At 44.8% G+C, this 17,681-nt stretch overlaps 2 long non-coding RNA genes across 2 annotated transcripts in view; both read left to right on the forward strand.

The window, feature by feature from the left end:
* The window catches only part of LOC310750251, a 345,492-nt gene that overhangs the window by 262,808 nt on the left and 65,003 nt on the right, over window positions 1-17,681 (forward strand). The window lies entirely within an intron of this gene.
* Window positions 70-9,582, forward strand: LOC310750216. Its single transcript, XR_014541980.1, has 6 exons — window positions 70-143; window positions 1,001-1,168; window positions 4,238-4,367; window positions 7,566-7,692; window positions 7,938-8,208; window positions 9,458-9,582. It is a non-coding gene; the product is annotated as an uncharacterized lncRNA (long non-coding RNA).

Consider the following 17,681-nt stretch of genomic DNA (forward strand, 5'->3'; position numbering starts at 1 on the left):
GGCCGACCCGGCGGCTGGCATAAGGGGGAGAGAATAAAATAGGCACACACTCATATATACAGTATATGATTTCATTGTAATGCTAACGGTGCAGAGAAAACGAAACTTGTTGACAAAAAAGCGTTTACGACGATATAGATTGGGTTGGTTTTTTTAAATGTATATATTATTTGATTTTAATAATAACGATGCAGAGAAAATGAAACTTACAAGTTGGAAGACATATATGTATATATAATTTAATTTTAATAGTAACGGCGCAGGCAAAACGAAACTTACAAGTTGGAAGACAATATATACATTATATATATATATATATATAGTATATATTATTTGATTTTAACAATAACCATGCAGAGAAAACGAAACTTACTGACAACTTAGAAGACTCACACACATACACACACACACACATATATATGATTTTAAGCATGATGGTGCAAATGAGGATTCACTAGGACTATAAGAAAATATTTTTTATTTGATTAATAAAGCCACAGAGAAACAAAACTTCACTGAAGTACACACACACACACAAAGGCACACACCAATTTATTTTTATTTTATTTATGTGATTTTAATAATAATGGCACAGAGGCATAGAACAGTGACACATTAGAATTCACATGGGTTTGTTGTTCTACTTATTTTTACATATTGTTGTAGGCTAGTTTCTTTCCATTTTTTTTTCTTTGCAGAAGTGCTGCTGCAGCACGCTCTGTATTTGTACATGCTCTGTACTGTAAAGAGTTTCTTCTGGGCTTTTTTCCTTCTTCTGTAGACTTTTAAATGCTGTTATTTGCATCTTATGCAAAAAAGGAGATACACATGTGGATAATATACAAGTAATATGCAGATAGAAAAATGCCTGTGACATGCGGTAATAATGTTGTGTCGATCAAACGATCAAACTTATCAGCCAGCCCAGATAAAGGTTATAGCCGAAAATAATAGGTAATGTTTTTATCAGCGCAGTCCTAGACATGTCTCCTCTCCTCAGATCTGTAACGGCGAAACCAGATGCCTTTGTCTGCCCCAGCTGCAATAAAACACGTCTCTCCTGTATTGGTCTCTACAGCCACAGCAGACGCTGCAACTCTCCAAAGGTTTGGCTGATAGCATACTCCATTGTCTCTTGAGACAGACAGATGCCAACAATAACTTCCAGGTAAAAGTTTGTGCGTATGTAGCATGTCAGCCTCGCTCCTGGGAGGCCAGGGTTCAAATCCCCGCTAAGCCATGAAGCTCTCAGCCTAACTTACCTCACAGGATTGTTGTGGGGAATAGATGAGGGGAGCGGGGAGAACCATGTACACTACCTTCAGTTTTATGTCTTATAATGGATGAGAGCTATAGTTATCTTAGTCGTGCAATCCTGTTCCCAAATCACTGCAGGTAAGGCTACATACATGCCATATATTTAAAGCACACACACCCCGCAAAAAATATTGGGAACCACATTTGGTTAAGGGTGCCTGGAACTGGAGTTAAACTACAGTTCCAAATCATCTTTGCAAGGAGTGGGCTTTGAATGTAAAGTGTGCCTGCAGCCTAAGTCTTGTTGAGTTTGATGGGATTTGCTTCTATAATCAGGTATAGGATTATTACTCTTAACACACAACCTTGAAGTAGTCCTCCCAGCGATGTTCTGATAATGGTGGGTAGGAGAAAAGGTTACAGAATATAATAACTGTGATGAGCCAGGAATGTATATTTTCATTAAGTTATGGCAAGGCAAGCTAAACAAGGGGCAAGGAAACTAGGGTCACATAGGGTCTGGACCACTTCAGAATGTGTGTAAGAAATCACATGGCATCACAGCATTTTAGAACTGGATAGAAACTTGGAAGTCCTTTAGTTCAGGGCAGTAGTGTTGTGGCAAATTCAGGATCCCTTCATGATAGACACGGGCCCTCACAATCACACTCCCTTCTAAAATTATGCAACCTTCTATACAACAGTCTTAGAATTATGCAATAATAACTTTTGAGGATGCATTGCAAGGATCAGTGCAGATCGCCATGTGTTTGCCTTTTAGCTGGATCTACCATTTTCTGGGACGCGGGTGGCGCTGTGGGTTAAACCACAGAGCCTAGGACTTGCTGATCAGAAGGTCGGCAGTTCGAATCCCCGCGACGGGGTGAGCTCCTGTTGCTCAGTCCCTGCTCCTGCCAACCTAGCAGTTCAAAAGCACGTCAAAGTGCAAGTAGATAAATAGGTATCGCTCTGGCGGGAAGGTAAACGGCTTTTCCGTGCGCTGCTCTGGTTCGCCAGAAGCGGCTTAGTCATGTTGGCCACATGACCCGGAAGCTGTATGCCGGCTTCCTCGGCCAATAAAGCGAGATGAGCGCAGCAACCCCAGAGTCGGTCACGACTGGAGCTAATGGTCAGGGGTCCTTTTACCTTTACCTTTACCTACCATTTTCTGGGCATGTTCATGCGCAAGTGTTTCGGAGACCTCCGATATCTTATTTCTGAGTTACTTGAGGTTATGTTTTCCCTTAAGTTCCATTGTACGCCACAAAGCTTGCACCCCATTCTCTTGAAACTGAAGCTCCTTGTGCTTTCTGTGTTCCTAAACGCTTAGTTTTGGAGCATACAGAACAACATCTCCTCCTTGGTGCTCTTCCTGCACTTCTTCTCCAGAGTGACCCTGGGAGCCTGTCTCCTCACCTCCTTTCACTCCGATTGGCTCCAGTCAGCACAAAGGGTGAGAAGACCTCTTCTCCGTGGCTAAAATGCTCCCCTTCCATGCTGATTGGGTGTCTGTGAAGATTGGGATCCTGCCTCAGAAATAGCAGTAGGTCTTCAGCTCCCCACAACCCCAGACCACTCCATCTCTGGTCCAGGGACCTCTAGATGTTGGATACAACTCCCACCATCCTTGACCACCAGCCCTTGCAGTTGCTAGCTGAGGCTGATGAGAGTTGGAGCTCAACAAAAACTGGAGCTCTACCACACATTCAATCCAAATTCCTCCTCAATGCAGGAATTTCCTTCTATGCAGAAGCTCCCAGGTTCAGTCCTGGACATCTGCAGCTAGGGCTGGGAGAGATCTTGGTCTGGAATCCTGGATCGCTGCTGCCAGTCAGGTTCAATGATGCTGAGCTAGATAGATCAGTGGTCTGACTTGGTATAAGGCAGATTCCTGTGTCGCTATGCCCCTAAAGCAGGGGTCAGCAGCCTTTTTCAGCCATGGGCCGGTCCACCGTCCCTCAGACCATGTGGTGGACCGGACTATATTTTGGAAAATAAATGAAAGAATTCCTATGCCCCACAAATAATGCATTTTAATAAAAGCACATATTCTACTCATGTAAAAGCACCAGGCAGGCCCCACAAATAACCCAGAGATGCATTTTAAATAAAAGGACACATTCTACTCATGTAAAAACACACTGATTCCCGGACCGTCCACGGGCCCGATTGAGAAGGTGAATGGGCCGCATCCAGCCCCCAGGCCTTAGATTGCCTACCCCTGCCCTAAAGCTAAGCTCATACTCGCCTCCCTTTTTGACATGGGGAGCCTCCAGCAATGCAAGTGTTCAGCAGATTTCAGGAGTGCTAAAGGAGGGCTATGCCACAGGATTCTTCTGCCTTATGAAGCAACAGCATAGATCCATGACCAATACTGGGAAATGCTTTGGGGCTGTATGTTGAGCAATGGAACACATCCAGGAAAAACCACAGGATCTGTTTTCCTGGAGGCTTTTAAGATGAGACAGGATGATCATCTATCAAATATTCCTAAATTCTGGGAATTATCTGATTGCAAGCAGTGAGATCTCTCAATGTGATTCAGACCCGAAAGTCATGAAACCTAAGAAACGAAGAGAAATCAGTTAAAGACAGAAGTAGGATGTTGTTATCTGATTGCAACCTGGGGGAAAACAACAACAACAGCACCCCACTATCATCTCTGCATTTATAAAGAGGCAACTGGGTCTGAGATTTGGGCGAGGATTCTTTTCTAACTGATAGACCTTCAGTCTAGATCAAGAAACACTTAAATGTACAAGAGACTGCAACACACAGAGTAGGGTGACAGGTTAGGAGCAGGGAGAACAAGTTAAAGCGCAGCGTTTTATGCTAAACAACGCGATCCTATGCACATTTTCCTGGGAGTAATATACCATGTGAATTTATCGGGGCTTGCTTGTGGGTCACAATGCGCAGAATCAGGTTGAAAATGAATTAACATTTTAAAGCCATTATTGTATTACTTTGCATTTAACAGGGTGCTTTTTTAAAACAACAACAACAATGTAATAATATATTCTTGACAATTTTGAACAAAATCCTTGAACAACATAAAATATCAGCACACAGGAAGGCAGCACACAGCAGTGTTCTATCTGACAAGGGTAGTTGTAAAAGCCCCACAAGAACTCCATGATCAATTTCCCAGAACCAGGAAAGTAATTTTTTTCTGGAAGTCTAGGACAATGATAATTAGGTAATATGTGCAGATCTCAGAAGTCTTTTGTACATATACTGAGTGTGTGTGGGCCTGCACTGTGATTTAGAAGGGATCCTGAGTGTCATCCAGTCCAACCCCCTGGAATGCAGGAATCTTAACTAAGGCATCCATGGCAGACGGCCATCCAACCTCTGCTTAAAAACCTCCATGGAAGGAGGGTCCACCAGCTCTTGTGGGAGTCTGGTCCACTGTTGAACAGCTCCACCAGAAAGTTCTTCTTGATGTTTAGTTGGACTCTCCTTTCGTGTAACTTGAAGCCATTGGTTCAGGTCCTGCCCTCCGGAGCAGGAGAAAACAAGCTTGCTCCATCTTCCATTTTGCATCCTTGAGATATTTGAAGGTGGCTATCGTATCTCCTCTCAGTCTCCTCTTTTCCAGGCGAAACATGCCCAACTTCCTCAGCCGTTCCTAATGCTTGGTTTCCAGGCTCTTGATCACCTTGGTTGCCCTCCTCTTCCCTAAGAACAAGAAAGTTACAGGATTTTGATGATTTGCAGTTCTGAAAAATGTATATGTTTTGTAAGTGTGGGTTGTGTGGTGTAGTGGATAGAGCATCTAAACCCCACCCCAAAGTGGCCAGAACCAGATTGCAGACAATCACACAATCTTAACACGCAATAAGGCACCCAAGCATCCCAACACCACTTAACACCCACCCACACATGTGCATATTTAACACATGCATTCAAGCATCCTCCCTGATTTATACTGGGGATGATGTGGCTCTGCCAGATGTTTTGGACTCCAACTTCCTCCATCAACCCCAGTCAGCATGGTCAATAATTGGGGACAATGAGAGATGCAATCCAGCAACATCTGGATGTAGATGGCACTCTGTAAATAAAATAAATACAGTGGTACCTCAGGTTACATATGCTTCAGATTACATACGCTTCAGGTTACAGACTCCGCTAACCCAGAAATAGTGCTTCAGGTTAAGAACTTTGCTTCAGGATGAGAACAGAAATTGTGCTCCGGTAGCGCGGCAGCAGCAGGAGGCCCCATTAGCTAAAGTGGTGCTTCAGGTTAAGAACAGTTTCAGGTTAAGTACGGACCTCCGGAATGAATTAAGTACTTAACCTGAGGTACCACTGTATCTGTTGTGAGGTCCTGGGACTGGGTGGGCTATAAGAGAAATAAATATGGTTCATTGACTTCCACAGGACAAACTCTGTAGGATTATATTTTGAAGTGTGTTGTGTGCTGAAGAATTTATGTACTTATTTGTGTAAAGGAAACTCCAGGGAAGTGAGGACTGAGCAGTAGCCTCATATATATTTAATGTATGAACCACCCCCATTCCCACCCCATCCGGTCTTTGCTCTAAGCCATGCCTCAAAGAAAATGTATAAATAGGCACTCCAGCAAATTCAAGCCCTCTGCTTTTTATTTAGGCAACTTTCAAAAAGAGATTATTCATACACATTGCTAGTGAAATCAATACCAACCTTTTCACCAAATCAGTGCGTTTAAAATCATGGCAAAGGTTTCTGCAGCTGTATATCAAACTCCATTACTAAGGCATTGTGTTCAGCCTCCATCGCCGGCTTCCTTCACGCTAAATCTGCTAAGTAAACTAGAGCAGGGATGGGGAACCTGTGGCCTTCCCCATGCGGTTAGACTCCCAACTCCCATCACTCACAGCCGGCATGGCCAATGGTCTGAGATGATGGAATTAAATTCTAACAACATCTGGAGGGAAACAGGTAAGCCACCCCTGGACCACAGCCATGTGTGTGTGTGTGTGTGTGTGTGTGTATAATATATATATATATACATATATATATATGTGTGTGTGTGTGTGTGTGTAGTATATAGTATATGTTGGCTGTGTAGGCTGTGCAGGTGCAGTGATAAGTTTGTTGATGATACTAAATTGTTCAGGGCACTTAAATAAAAAGAAGATTGCAAAGAGCTCCGAGATGTTCAAGGGTCCGGAAACCAAGCCTTATGAGGAACGGTTGAGGGAGCTGGGTATGTTTAGCATGGAAAAGAGGAGACTGAGAGGAGATAGGATAGCTATTTTCAAATACCTAAAGGGCTGCCACATGGAATATGGAGCAAGCTTGTTTTCTCCTGCTCTGAAGGGTAAGACAAAATGGATTCAAATTACAAGGAAGGCGATTCCGACTAAACATCAGGAAGAACTTTCTGACAGTAGGAGCTGTTCGACAGTGGAACAGACTCCCTCAGGAGGTGGTGGACTCTCCCTCCTTGGAGGTTTTTAAGCAGAGGCTGGATGGCCATCTGTCATGAATGCTTTCGTTGAGATTCCTGTATTCCAGTGGTTGGACTTGATGACCCTTCGAGATCTCTTCCAACTTTACAATTCTGTGTTTCTGTGTTTCCAAAAGGAGGTCATTGGGAAAGGCCCAGGAATGGGCAACCAAAATGATCAAGGGGATGTAGCTGATCTCACAGCTCGAGGGTGCCACAGGTTGGGTCCCTGCTGCAGAAATAGTAAGGGGTATTTGGCTCTGGGGGGGGCACTGCATAAGTGGAGCCCCTATCCTAGGATGCAAAGATTAAACTTCCAATAAATCATACCCTTATCCAAAGTACATGAAAGTGTTTAGGGATGCTTTTTTAGTGAGCCAGAGATGTCAATGGAAATATCGGGGAAGGCTTTGCAGTTCACAGATTGACAGGCCTTCTCCGATACAAGATAAGTCGTACCTTAGAAGTCAAACAGAATCCATTCTGGAAGTCCATTCAACTTCCAAAACGTTCAGAAACCAAAGCGCGGTAGCCATGGAAGCCCCGTCGGACATTCGGCTTCCAAAAATAGTTTGCAAACCAGAATAGTCACTTCCAGGTTTGCGGCGTTTGGGAGGCAAAACGTTCGAGAACTAAGCTGTTCAAAAACCAAGGTATAACTGTATAAGTTTGGTACACACCACCAATCTAGACATAGGGTAGGTACCCCTGGAGAGCCTGCAAATCACTGGAGCACCCTTGATGTAGATTTCCTCTCCCAACATCCCCCCTGCCCTGTTAGGCCTGTTGGATCCGGGTTGTTAAGAATGGGATCACGCAGTCTTAAGCCTAATACATTGTGTGGCAATGTTCCAATTTTAACAGCGAGAGAACAAGGAGGAAAAAATAAAAAAACCAGAAGAAGATGTCTGTCTAGCCTGAGCCAACTTGCTGGAAACACATCTGGTTAAAATTCAAGGTTTTAAATCTGCAGTAATATTTTAGAAATACATTTGGTAAGTATTAAATTGCTATGTTGTAGCTGGTAATATTTACGATTGCAATGTGTTAAGCAGAGGTTTAGATCTGTCAAGAGAAAGGAATGATTGTCATATGGCCTAACAAATGGGCCGAGAATATAAATTACATTTTATTGTATTTTTAAAAACTTTATTGTAATCTTGTTCAAAAGAGCTATGTCTTTGTCAAGTCGTTGCCTGTTCAGAATAAAAGAAGGGGTTTTTATGTGCCTCTGTTACAGCAGCCTCAAGTGCTACCTTCAGCGTGGGAAGGAAACGGAAGGGCCTCATTGTGGTGAGCACTCAGCAATTTAATCTCAAACGGAAGATGGATCATATATTCTGAGGAGAAGATGAGCAATGATGCATTCCTGGAGGATAGCTCTATTGATGGCTATTAGCCGAGATAGGAAAATGGAGCCCCTGTTTTGTACCTCCAAATTTCAGACACCTGAGTCCGGCCCTATCGTTAGGCAGAGTGAGGAGACTGGCTCAGGCGGTCAACACTGAAGGGTAGTGGAATGCCACATATGCTCTCTTCAGCTAGCCTGAAGAGAGATACCCTTTTAGTTCATTAATACAGTACTTTTTAAAAAAAAAAATGATTTATATAACCAATTGAGGCTGCAATCCTATACACTTTCAGTGCAACTTACCTCTGAGCAAACATATACAGTGGTACCTCGGTTTATGAACTTAATCCGTTCCGGAAGTCCGTTCTTCAACTGAAACTGTTCTTAAACTGAGGTGCACTTTCCCTAATGAGGCCTCCTGCCGCCGGTGCCCTTCCACCAACCGGCTTCTGTTCTTAGACCAAGGTAAAGTTCGCAAACCGGGACACTACTTCCGGTTTTGTGGAGTTCGTAAACCGAATAGTTCATAAACAGGGCTGTTCTTAAACCGAGGTACCACTGTACAGTGGTACCTTGGGTTGCGAACTTAATTCATTCCGGAGGTCCGTTCTTAACCCAAAACCGTTCTTAACCTGATGTGCACTTTCGTTAATGGGGCTTCCTACTGCCGGTGTGCTGCCAGCGCACGATTTCCATTCCCATCCTGGGGCAAAGTTCGCAACCTGGAGCAACTACTTCCAGGTTAGCGGAGTTTGTAACCCGAAACGTTTGTAACCCAAGGTACCACTGTATACGATTGCACTGTACAGCTTCCAGCCTTCATTGCTATTAGTTACTGATAATATGACCTCAGATAGCGAGGCTCCGTTGGGCTTATTAATTAATAGCAAAACCATATTATGTACTAAGCAATGCTAATTTGCTAGACGGTCTTAAGCAGCAATTTTATTCCAACAGCTTCTCTTCTCTCCAGGGTTCTACACAGAAACACGACGCTGGGGCATCTTTTAATAGTTTAAAAACAAAACCTTTCCCCACAAATGTCTTAATGAGGAATTTATTTTATAATTACTTCCCCATCTTCTATGGCCTCTCTCCCCCTTACTTAGCTGTCCAAAGTTAATATATCAACAAATATTGTTTATTGACTGAAGATCATTAATTAACAAGCAATACTTCATCTTGTTTTTTGCTTGAGCCTGACCTTAAGGTCAAAAACCATCTGCTAAGGTCATAAAGATATGTGTTGTCAGAAGGAATACATTTCATTCCATGCTGAGAGATAGAAGCAAACAGACAATATATTTTCTAGGGAAAATATGTTCTTCTGTAGTCCTTTTTTTGTTGTTGTTGTTTCTTCTTGTTTGCATACCCTAACTTATTTATTTTTCCTCTTTCAAGTCTCTCAGGCTTTTCACTGCTAAGAAATGGTTTGTGCTGATAGAATTAGCACTTAAAAATGAGGAGCAAAGAAGTCACAGAAAATCTGCATGTTTCAATTTATACATATAGGTGGAAATTCACAATTAAAATATGAACACAATCCATGCAGGACTTGACATCTTTCCGCAGGGCCTGCAAGACAGAGCTGTTCCGCCAGGCCTTTGGCCAGGGCACAGCCTGACTCCCTCCCTCGGCAATCTTCGCGGAGCTCTGGCCCAATAGTGGCCAGTGGCTTGAACTTAATTAATTTTATAATGAATGATTTTAGAGCGTTGTCTGTGTTGTACTTTTGTATTGTTTTATTGTTGTTAGCCGCCCTGAGCCCAGCTTCGGCTGGGGAGGGCGGGATATAAATAAAATTTATTATTATTATTATTATTATTATTATTTCACCATTGCAGGAATGATCATAACCATGTGAGCTCTGTTGCCTGCTCAGTTGGCTGTCCAGTTGCTAACTCCTTCAGTCTTCCTTAGCTGTGACTCCTGCACTGCACGGGTTTGGACTTCGGGTCCTTCTCAACTCAACAGTTCTTAAGAGTTTTCATCTTCATCTTTAAACTGCCTTTGGACTGGACAGCCCTTCCAACAGAGGATTTGTCCTCTATTGTCCTAAGGGAACTCAGGGGTAGAGCATAGAATCATAGAATAGAATCATAGAATCATAGAGTTGGAAGAGACCACAAGGGCCATCGAGTCCAACCCCCTGCCAAGCAGGAAACACCATCAGAGCACTCCTGACATATGGTTGTCAAGCCTCTGCTTAAAGACCTCCAAAGAAGGAGACTCCACCACACTCCTTGGCAGCAAATTCCACTGTCGAACAGCTCTTACTGTCAGGAAGTTCTTTCTAATGTTTAGGTGGAATCTTCTTTCTTGTAGTTTGGAACCATTGCTCCGTGTCCGCTTCTCTGGAGCAGCAGAAAACAACCTTTCTCCCTCCTCTGTGTGACATCCTTTTATATATTTGAACATGGCTATCATATCACCCCTTAACCTCCTCTTCTCCAGGTTAAACATGCCCAGCTCCCTTAGCCGTTCCTCATAAGGCATCGTTTCCAGGCCTTTGACCATTTTGGTTGCCCTCCTCTGGACACGTTCCAGTTTGTCAGTGTCCTTCTTGAACTGTGGTGCCCGGAACTGGACACAGTACTCCAGGTGAGGTCTGACCAGAGCAGAATACAGTGGCACTATTACTTCCCTTGATCTAGATGCTATACTCCTATTGATGCAGCCCAGAATTGCATTGGCTTTTTTAGCTGCCGCGTCACACTGTTGGCTCATGTCAAGTTTGTGGTCAACCAAGACTCCTAGATCCTTTTCACATGTGCTGCTCTCAAGCCAGGTGTCACCCATCTTGTATTTGTGCCTCTCATTTTTTTTTTGCCCAAGTGCAATACTTTACTGTTAAAATTCATCTTGTTTGTTTTGGCCCAGTTCTCTAATCTGTCACGGTCGTTTTGAAGTGTGCATCTTCTTTTCTGTGAGCGTGCCCATAGCAGAGAGGCAGGAGGAACCACCTGCAGCAGTGGCAGGACATGCCCATAGCAGAGATGGTGGCAGGGGTGTGGTGGCAGTGGGTGGTGCACTCCTGAGGCCCATATCTGCCACCTGAGGTGACCGCTTCACCTTGCCTCATGGGCGGGCCGGCCCTGTTCCTATGCAGCCCTGCAACAAGAAGTCTGTAAAGTAAGGCAGTCTCATGGGCAGTTATCTTCAGGTTCTTCAGAGACAGACAGACAGACAGACAGACAGACAGACAGACAGACAGATATAATTTAGAATACTCATGTAAACATCCTTAAAATATCAGTGACTTCCCTTCTTCTCTTTCCATGGCTCATTTTGCATCTCATAAATCCCTGCATATTTTACAAAAACCAAACCATTCAGTATTCCATCATTACATCCATCAAAACTTATTCACACTGTTGAATTTATCTTAATGCTGCCAACGTTTTCAAGTGTACACGATCCCCCCCCCGCAACATATATACAATAAATGTTTTCCAATCTTCTCATCTTGGTTCTTTATCCTGAAACTGGACTTGGGTCACGGGTGGAGATCCAAGGGGGTAAAAGCAGTATTTGAATTTTGACTGCTAAGTAAAATAGCTAAGCAAAATAATAATAAAAAATAAAGCATATCATACATGGCGGCAGCATGTATGGAACAGCTTTTCCCCAACACTTCCTCTTTCACCTCTGTGGCTTTCGTTCCCTTGGGTGGGAAACGAACGGCTTAGTTTTGCTGTCTGCAGCAGCCTAAAGGCTGCTGGCCTTAAGTCATCAAGGACTGACAGGGGAGAAAGGGAGCGACAGGAACGAACAGACCGATCCTTCTTATAATTACTCAGAAGCACAAACATTTCACAATGGTCAGCCCATTGTATTACTTTGTGACTACAATGACTTTTAAGCAAATAAACCGAACTGAAGTGACTGATACTAAATCTCTTGAATCTAAGGTTTGCTTCCATGCCACAGGGTACCTTCCATCAGCTTTGGCTGGTGGCCCAGCTATGCCCCTATCTGGACAGGGATAGCCCAACTTCTGTCATCTGTGCTCTGGTAACCTCCAGGCTGGATTACTGCAATGCATTTTATGTGGGGCTGCCTCTGAAGACGGTTTGGAAACTTCAGCTGTGCAGAATTCTCCAGCCGGGTTGCTCACGGGGGCAAGATGGTTTGAGCATATTACGCCAATCCTGGCCCGACTGCACTGGCTGCCAATTAGTTTCTGGGCTCAATTCAAAGTGCTGGTTTGGACCTATAAAGCCTTAAATGGCTCCAGACCGCAGTACCTCAAAGGCCACTGCTGTCCACAGGAAGCATCCTAGACCCTGCAGCCATCATTTGAGACCCTTCTTCACAAGCCCTTTCCATGAGAGGTATGGAGGGTGGCAACACAAGAAAGGGTCTTTTCTGTAGTGGCTCCCCATTTGTGGAATGCTCTCCCCAGGGAGGTTCGCCTGGCGGCCTTCATTAACATATATTTAGGCTCCAGGCAAAAACATTCCTCTTCCCCCCAGGCCACTCTGTGATCCTCAGATGAAAGCTGGTTTGTACCTTCAATAAAATAGAATAAAACATTTTGTTTAAAAAGTTGAAAAGCCCTGACATATAGAGGAATATGCAGGAGAGAAATAAAACCTTGAAAGGTGATAGTTGGTTCCACGCTACATCTGTTCTACAATTTGTAAAGGTAGGTTAGTATCTTGCTGTTCCCTAACTCAAGGGTGAGGAAGCTTCTTCAGCCTGAGAGCCTCATTCTGAGCAGCCTTCCAGGGGGCCACTTCCCAATGCTGGGCGGGGCCAGAGGCGAAAGTGGGCGGAGCAACAAATGTAAATTTTACATTTGCATAGCAGGCTAGTTTTTTCACCCTCTCACACCCCTCTCTAGCCTCTATCCAAGCAAACAAGGAGCATTATCGGGCACCTATTCCAGCCCAGCAAAAACACTCAAGGAGGGTGCAAAGTAGGGTTGGTGAGGCCTGTGGCCTGGGAAGAGTCTGAAGGGCCAAGTAGAGAGTCTCGAAGGGCCACATTGTCTCCTGGGCTTGAGATAGCAATGGACGAATCTCATTTCCCCAATTTTATGTTCAGTTTCCAGCGTTTCCACATCTGTGCAATTTTTAAAGAAGAAATTCTCCTGACAATTCACGAGAATTGTAGTATAAATTTATCCTGGAAATGAACGTTTCCATGCAATTTCCCCCAATATTCACAAATTTGGAACGCACTATTCCCCTCATATATGTTATTTTCACTAATATATGCATTTAGTACAGTTTATGCACTTTTGTACATGCTGGAGAATTGCATTGCAAAATTCAGAAAAGCACAGATTTTGCAGGCTGGCTGGGTTTCAGTTCTTGCATTGTTTCGGAAAGTACAAATTGGGAGGGTTCACAATTAAACGAGAACTGAAATAAATCCCTCCCCACCCCTAGCCAGAGGCTCCCCGTGCTCGATTTACGGCTTACTGCGATGTGCAAACGTGGCCAGTGAGCCTGCAGCAAAAGGCACACTGCCCTGGCTCTCACTGGAGGATGAAGAACTCAGACTTGGAATACCAGTTTGGTGCAGTGGTTGGTTATAGCGCTGGAATAAGACCTGGGAGAACAGGGTTTGAATCCCCACTTGGCCATGAAGCTCACTAGTTGTGACATTGGGGACCATTGACAGCCTCTCCGCCTAGCCTGTCTCACATGATGGTTGTGTGAGGATAAAACACACGGGGGGGGGGACTACATACTCCACCTTGAGCTTCTTGCAGGAAAGGTGGGATGCGAATGCAATAAATCTAATCAAGAGCTTTAATCGTCAAATCAGTACGGTGCACAAGGTAAAGGTAAAGGGACCCCTGACCATTAGGTCCAGTCGTGGCCCACTCTGGGGTTGCGGCACTCATTCGCTTTATTGGCCAAGGGAGCCGGCGTACAGCTTCTGGGTCATGTGGCCAGCATGACTAAGCCGCTTCTGGCAAACCAGAGCAGCGCACGGAAACGCCGTTTACCTTCCCACTGGAGTGGTACCTATTTATCTACTTGCACTTTGACGTGCTTTTGAACTGCTAGGTTGGCAGGAGCTGGGACTGAGCAACGGGAGCTCACCCCGTCGCGGGGATTCGAACCGCCGACCTTCTTATCGGCAAGTCCTAGGCTCTGTGGTTTAACCCACAGCGCCACCCGCGTCCCAGTATGGTGCACAGCTGGGTTCAAATGCACAAGAGGGCAAGCTAAGATGTTGATCCAACAAGCCACATGCCCCCTTGGAGTCTGTTTTGTGGGAATGGGGACAGCACAACTCCAGCATGACAAGTGGGGCTGCCCTTTGGACTGGGCAAGCAAACGGGAACTCCTTCTGGAGGGCTGGACCTGAGCTGTCTGTTGGCGTCTGCACTGGGAGCTCTGTGACCTAGGTGACAGAGGTGGCTCAAAACCAGACCGAGTGGCAATCTCCTCCTGTGAGGATGGGCTGGAGTGGGCAGTGGCAGCTGCAACCGGGTGGCATGGGAGCCAGGGGTGCAGTGGGCACAGAGCTCCTAGATGATGCAAGATGGGACAGAGTAGAGTATGGTGGAGCTATGCAGCTGGGACCTTCCCTGGCTCCTCCCAGGGTGACTCCTCTGGTTCTCGAGGCCCTGATCCAGGCCGTCCCAATCCTCCGGGCCCCTCCCTAGGGTTGAATTTTATTATTTCAGTCACAGACCAGTTCCAGCCCACATACAAGATCAAGGAAGTCATAAAACACGATAGGGATACATTTGGATTTGCAGTTAGGTATAACAGGGACAATACAGATATAGCAACAGTTAAAAAATATATAAATTAAAACTTAGTCACTAACATATAACCTAAAATTATCATTTAAGACCTTAATCATTATGATAGCACAGCTTGTTCCCTAAGTTTTATGGCAATCGGACAGAATTTGGCTACTCTTAATATGATCTCAGGATCCTTATCCTCTACCAGGGATTTTAGACATTGAAGTTTGGATTCATTTGGAGATTTTTGCATAGCAGGAGTAATAAATACCGAGCGTATATCCCCGTAGAAGCAGCAGCCGTAACAAGGCATGAGAGACAGTTTCTACCTCCATCAAGCCGCAGGGGCAGACTCGTTCGTAACCCTAACCCTAACCCTAACCCTCCCTAGGGTTGTCAAGTGGGAACTCCTCTAGCTCCTCGTCTTGGTTCGACCATCCCCTACACAATGTCCCTTCATTGGCACTAACCACCACCAAGGTCCTGCTGACATACACAGCACATTCAAAGCACTCCCCTTCCAAGAATCCCAGGAGCTCTAGTTTGTTAAGGGGGGTGCTGGGAATTGTAGCTCTGTGAGGGGAAGGCCACTGTTGCCAGGCTTCTTGGGGTGTGTGTGTGCCTTAAAGCTACGGTGTGCTTGCAGTTGTATGGCAACTGAGGGAAACCAGGTATGGCTTGTCTGCTGATGTCAATAGAAGCTCAAGAGGGTTAAATAAACTTGTTCATAGTTGCCCTGCACCCTGTTTTATATAGTCAAACTCAGGGATCACACAAATGTTTAACAAGGAAAGCGTTCATATAAAATTCACACATAATTTTTTCTAATGAAATATGTGAAACGCATTTTCTTTTTATAGGTGCTCTATAAAACACTTGTCATAAAGCCTTGCCTTCCTGCTTCTTTTTGTGCTGCTCTGCTCTGTTCTCCCCCCTTTCTTTTCATTCTTTCTTTTAATTTTTTTTAATATGGGGGCACTAGCTAGAGGAGTGCGGGTGGGGCGGTTCCCTAGCCCCGGTTAGCAGCTTGGTCAGCACTTAAAATTGACCCACAGATAGATCAGAACCCAATGCAGAACTTGCATTGGGCTTCTTGAATTTATCCTTTTGACCACAGCCATGCTACATATGTAAAACTGATTTGATAATCACTCCTTCCCAGGGACTCCTGGGAATTATAATGCTTGGAGGCAAGGCTAGGAGTGTCAAACAGACAGTTCCCAGAATACGTTTCACAGGATTAGAAGGAGCCATCCATGACACCCATGCTATAAAACTTACCTGAAGTCACATCCACACCATACCTTAAAAATGCTGTTATGCCACTTTAACAGTCATGGTGTCCCCCAAAGCACCCTGATAGTTTGTTAAGGGTTGCCGAGAGTACAGCAATGCGCTCTATGTGGGGCTACCTTTGAAGGTGACCCAGAAACTACAATTAATCCAGAATGCAGCAGCTAGTGCAGCAGGTGACTGGGAGCAGCCACCGAGACCACATAACACCGGTCGTGAAAGACCTTCATTGGCTCCCACTACGTTTCCAAGCACAGTTTGAAGTGTTGGTGCTGACCTTTAAAACCCTAAATGGCCTCGGCCCAGTGTACCTGAAGGAGCGTCTCCACCCCCATCATTCTGTCCGGACACTGAGGACCAGCTCCAAGGGCCTTCTGGCACTTTCCTCACTGTGAGAAGTGAGGTTACAGGGAACCAGGCAGAGAGCCTTCTCAGTGGTGGCGCCCACCCTGTGGAATGCCCCCATCAGATGCCAAGGAAATAAACAACAATCTGACATTTAGAAGACATCTGAAGGGAGCCCTGTTTAGGTAAGTTTTTAATGTTTGATGTTTTATTATGTTTTTGATATTCTGTTGGGAGCCGCCCAGAGTGGCTGGGGAAACCCAGCCAGATGGGCAGAGTATAAATAATAAATTATTATTATTGTTATTATTATATTATTGCTAGGAGATCCTTATTCCCCTCGTAGAGCTGCAATTCCCTGCATGGTCAATCCTTCTTCACATGGAAGTCTGAGAATCGTGGCTCTGTGAGAGGAATTGTAGCTCTGTGCAGGGAATGAAGGGCGCCAAATCCATAGAATCAAAGAATTGTAGCTGGAAGGGACCAAATGGCCATCTAGTCTAGGTCTATTCCATGCAGGAATCACAGCTAAAGAATCTCTGAAGGACGGCCATCCAACCTCTGTTGAAAAACCTCTAGGGAAGGAGAGTCCACCATCTTACAAGGTAGTCCATTCCACTGTCGAGCAGCTTCTACCATCAGAAAGTTCTTCCAGATCTCCTTTCTTGTGATTTGAATCCATCTGTTCAGGTCCTTCCTTCTAGAGAACCAGAAAACAAGCTTGCTCCACCTTCCATGTAGCAGCCCTTCAGATATTTTAAGATGGCTATCATGTCACCTTTTAGTCTTCTCTAGGCTAAACATGCCCAACTTATTCAACTGCTCCTCATAAGGAACAGCACCATCAGCCATGGGGGACATTTGAGGGGCCACTTGAGAGACCCACGAGGGCCACAGATTTTCCATGGGTGGTTTACACCAATCCCAAATTGTGAAGGAACATGACCATCTAACTAAATTGAAGGCAGGGAGCTGGATAAGAACTGATCAGAGGATGGCACCCTCTTGATTATTCATCCAGCAATGATGAATTTCGAGTTCTGAGTAAAGAACGGCAACTGCGCCCTGCTCATAAATCTCTCATTCCGGGATTTCGCTGTTCTATTTTCACAATTTACAGCTTCACCCCACATTGCATCATAGGATTCTGCCACACTGTCCTGGCTGGGCTGAATTCTTTCAACATGCTGAGGTCTGAGGGGAAAGATGAAGTCGCAATGCAAGTATTGATCAGAGTTGACCAACTTCTACAGAGCTTCTTTCATCTCATCAAAGGCCAT

The sequence above is a fragment of the Podarcis filfolensis genome (assembly GCF_964270895.1).
Source record: "Podarcis filfolensis genome assembly, chromosome: 15".
Taxonomy (NCBI): domain Eukaryota; kingdom Metazoa; phylum Chordata; class Lepidosauria; order Squamata; family Lacertidae; genus Podarcis; species Podarcis filfolensis.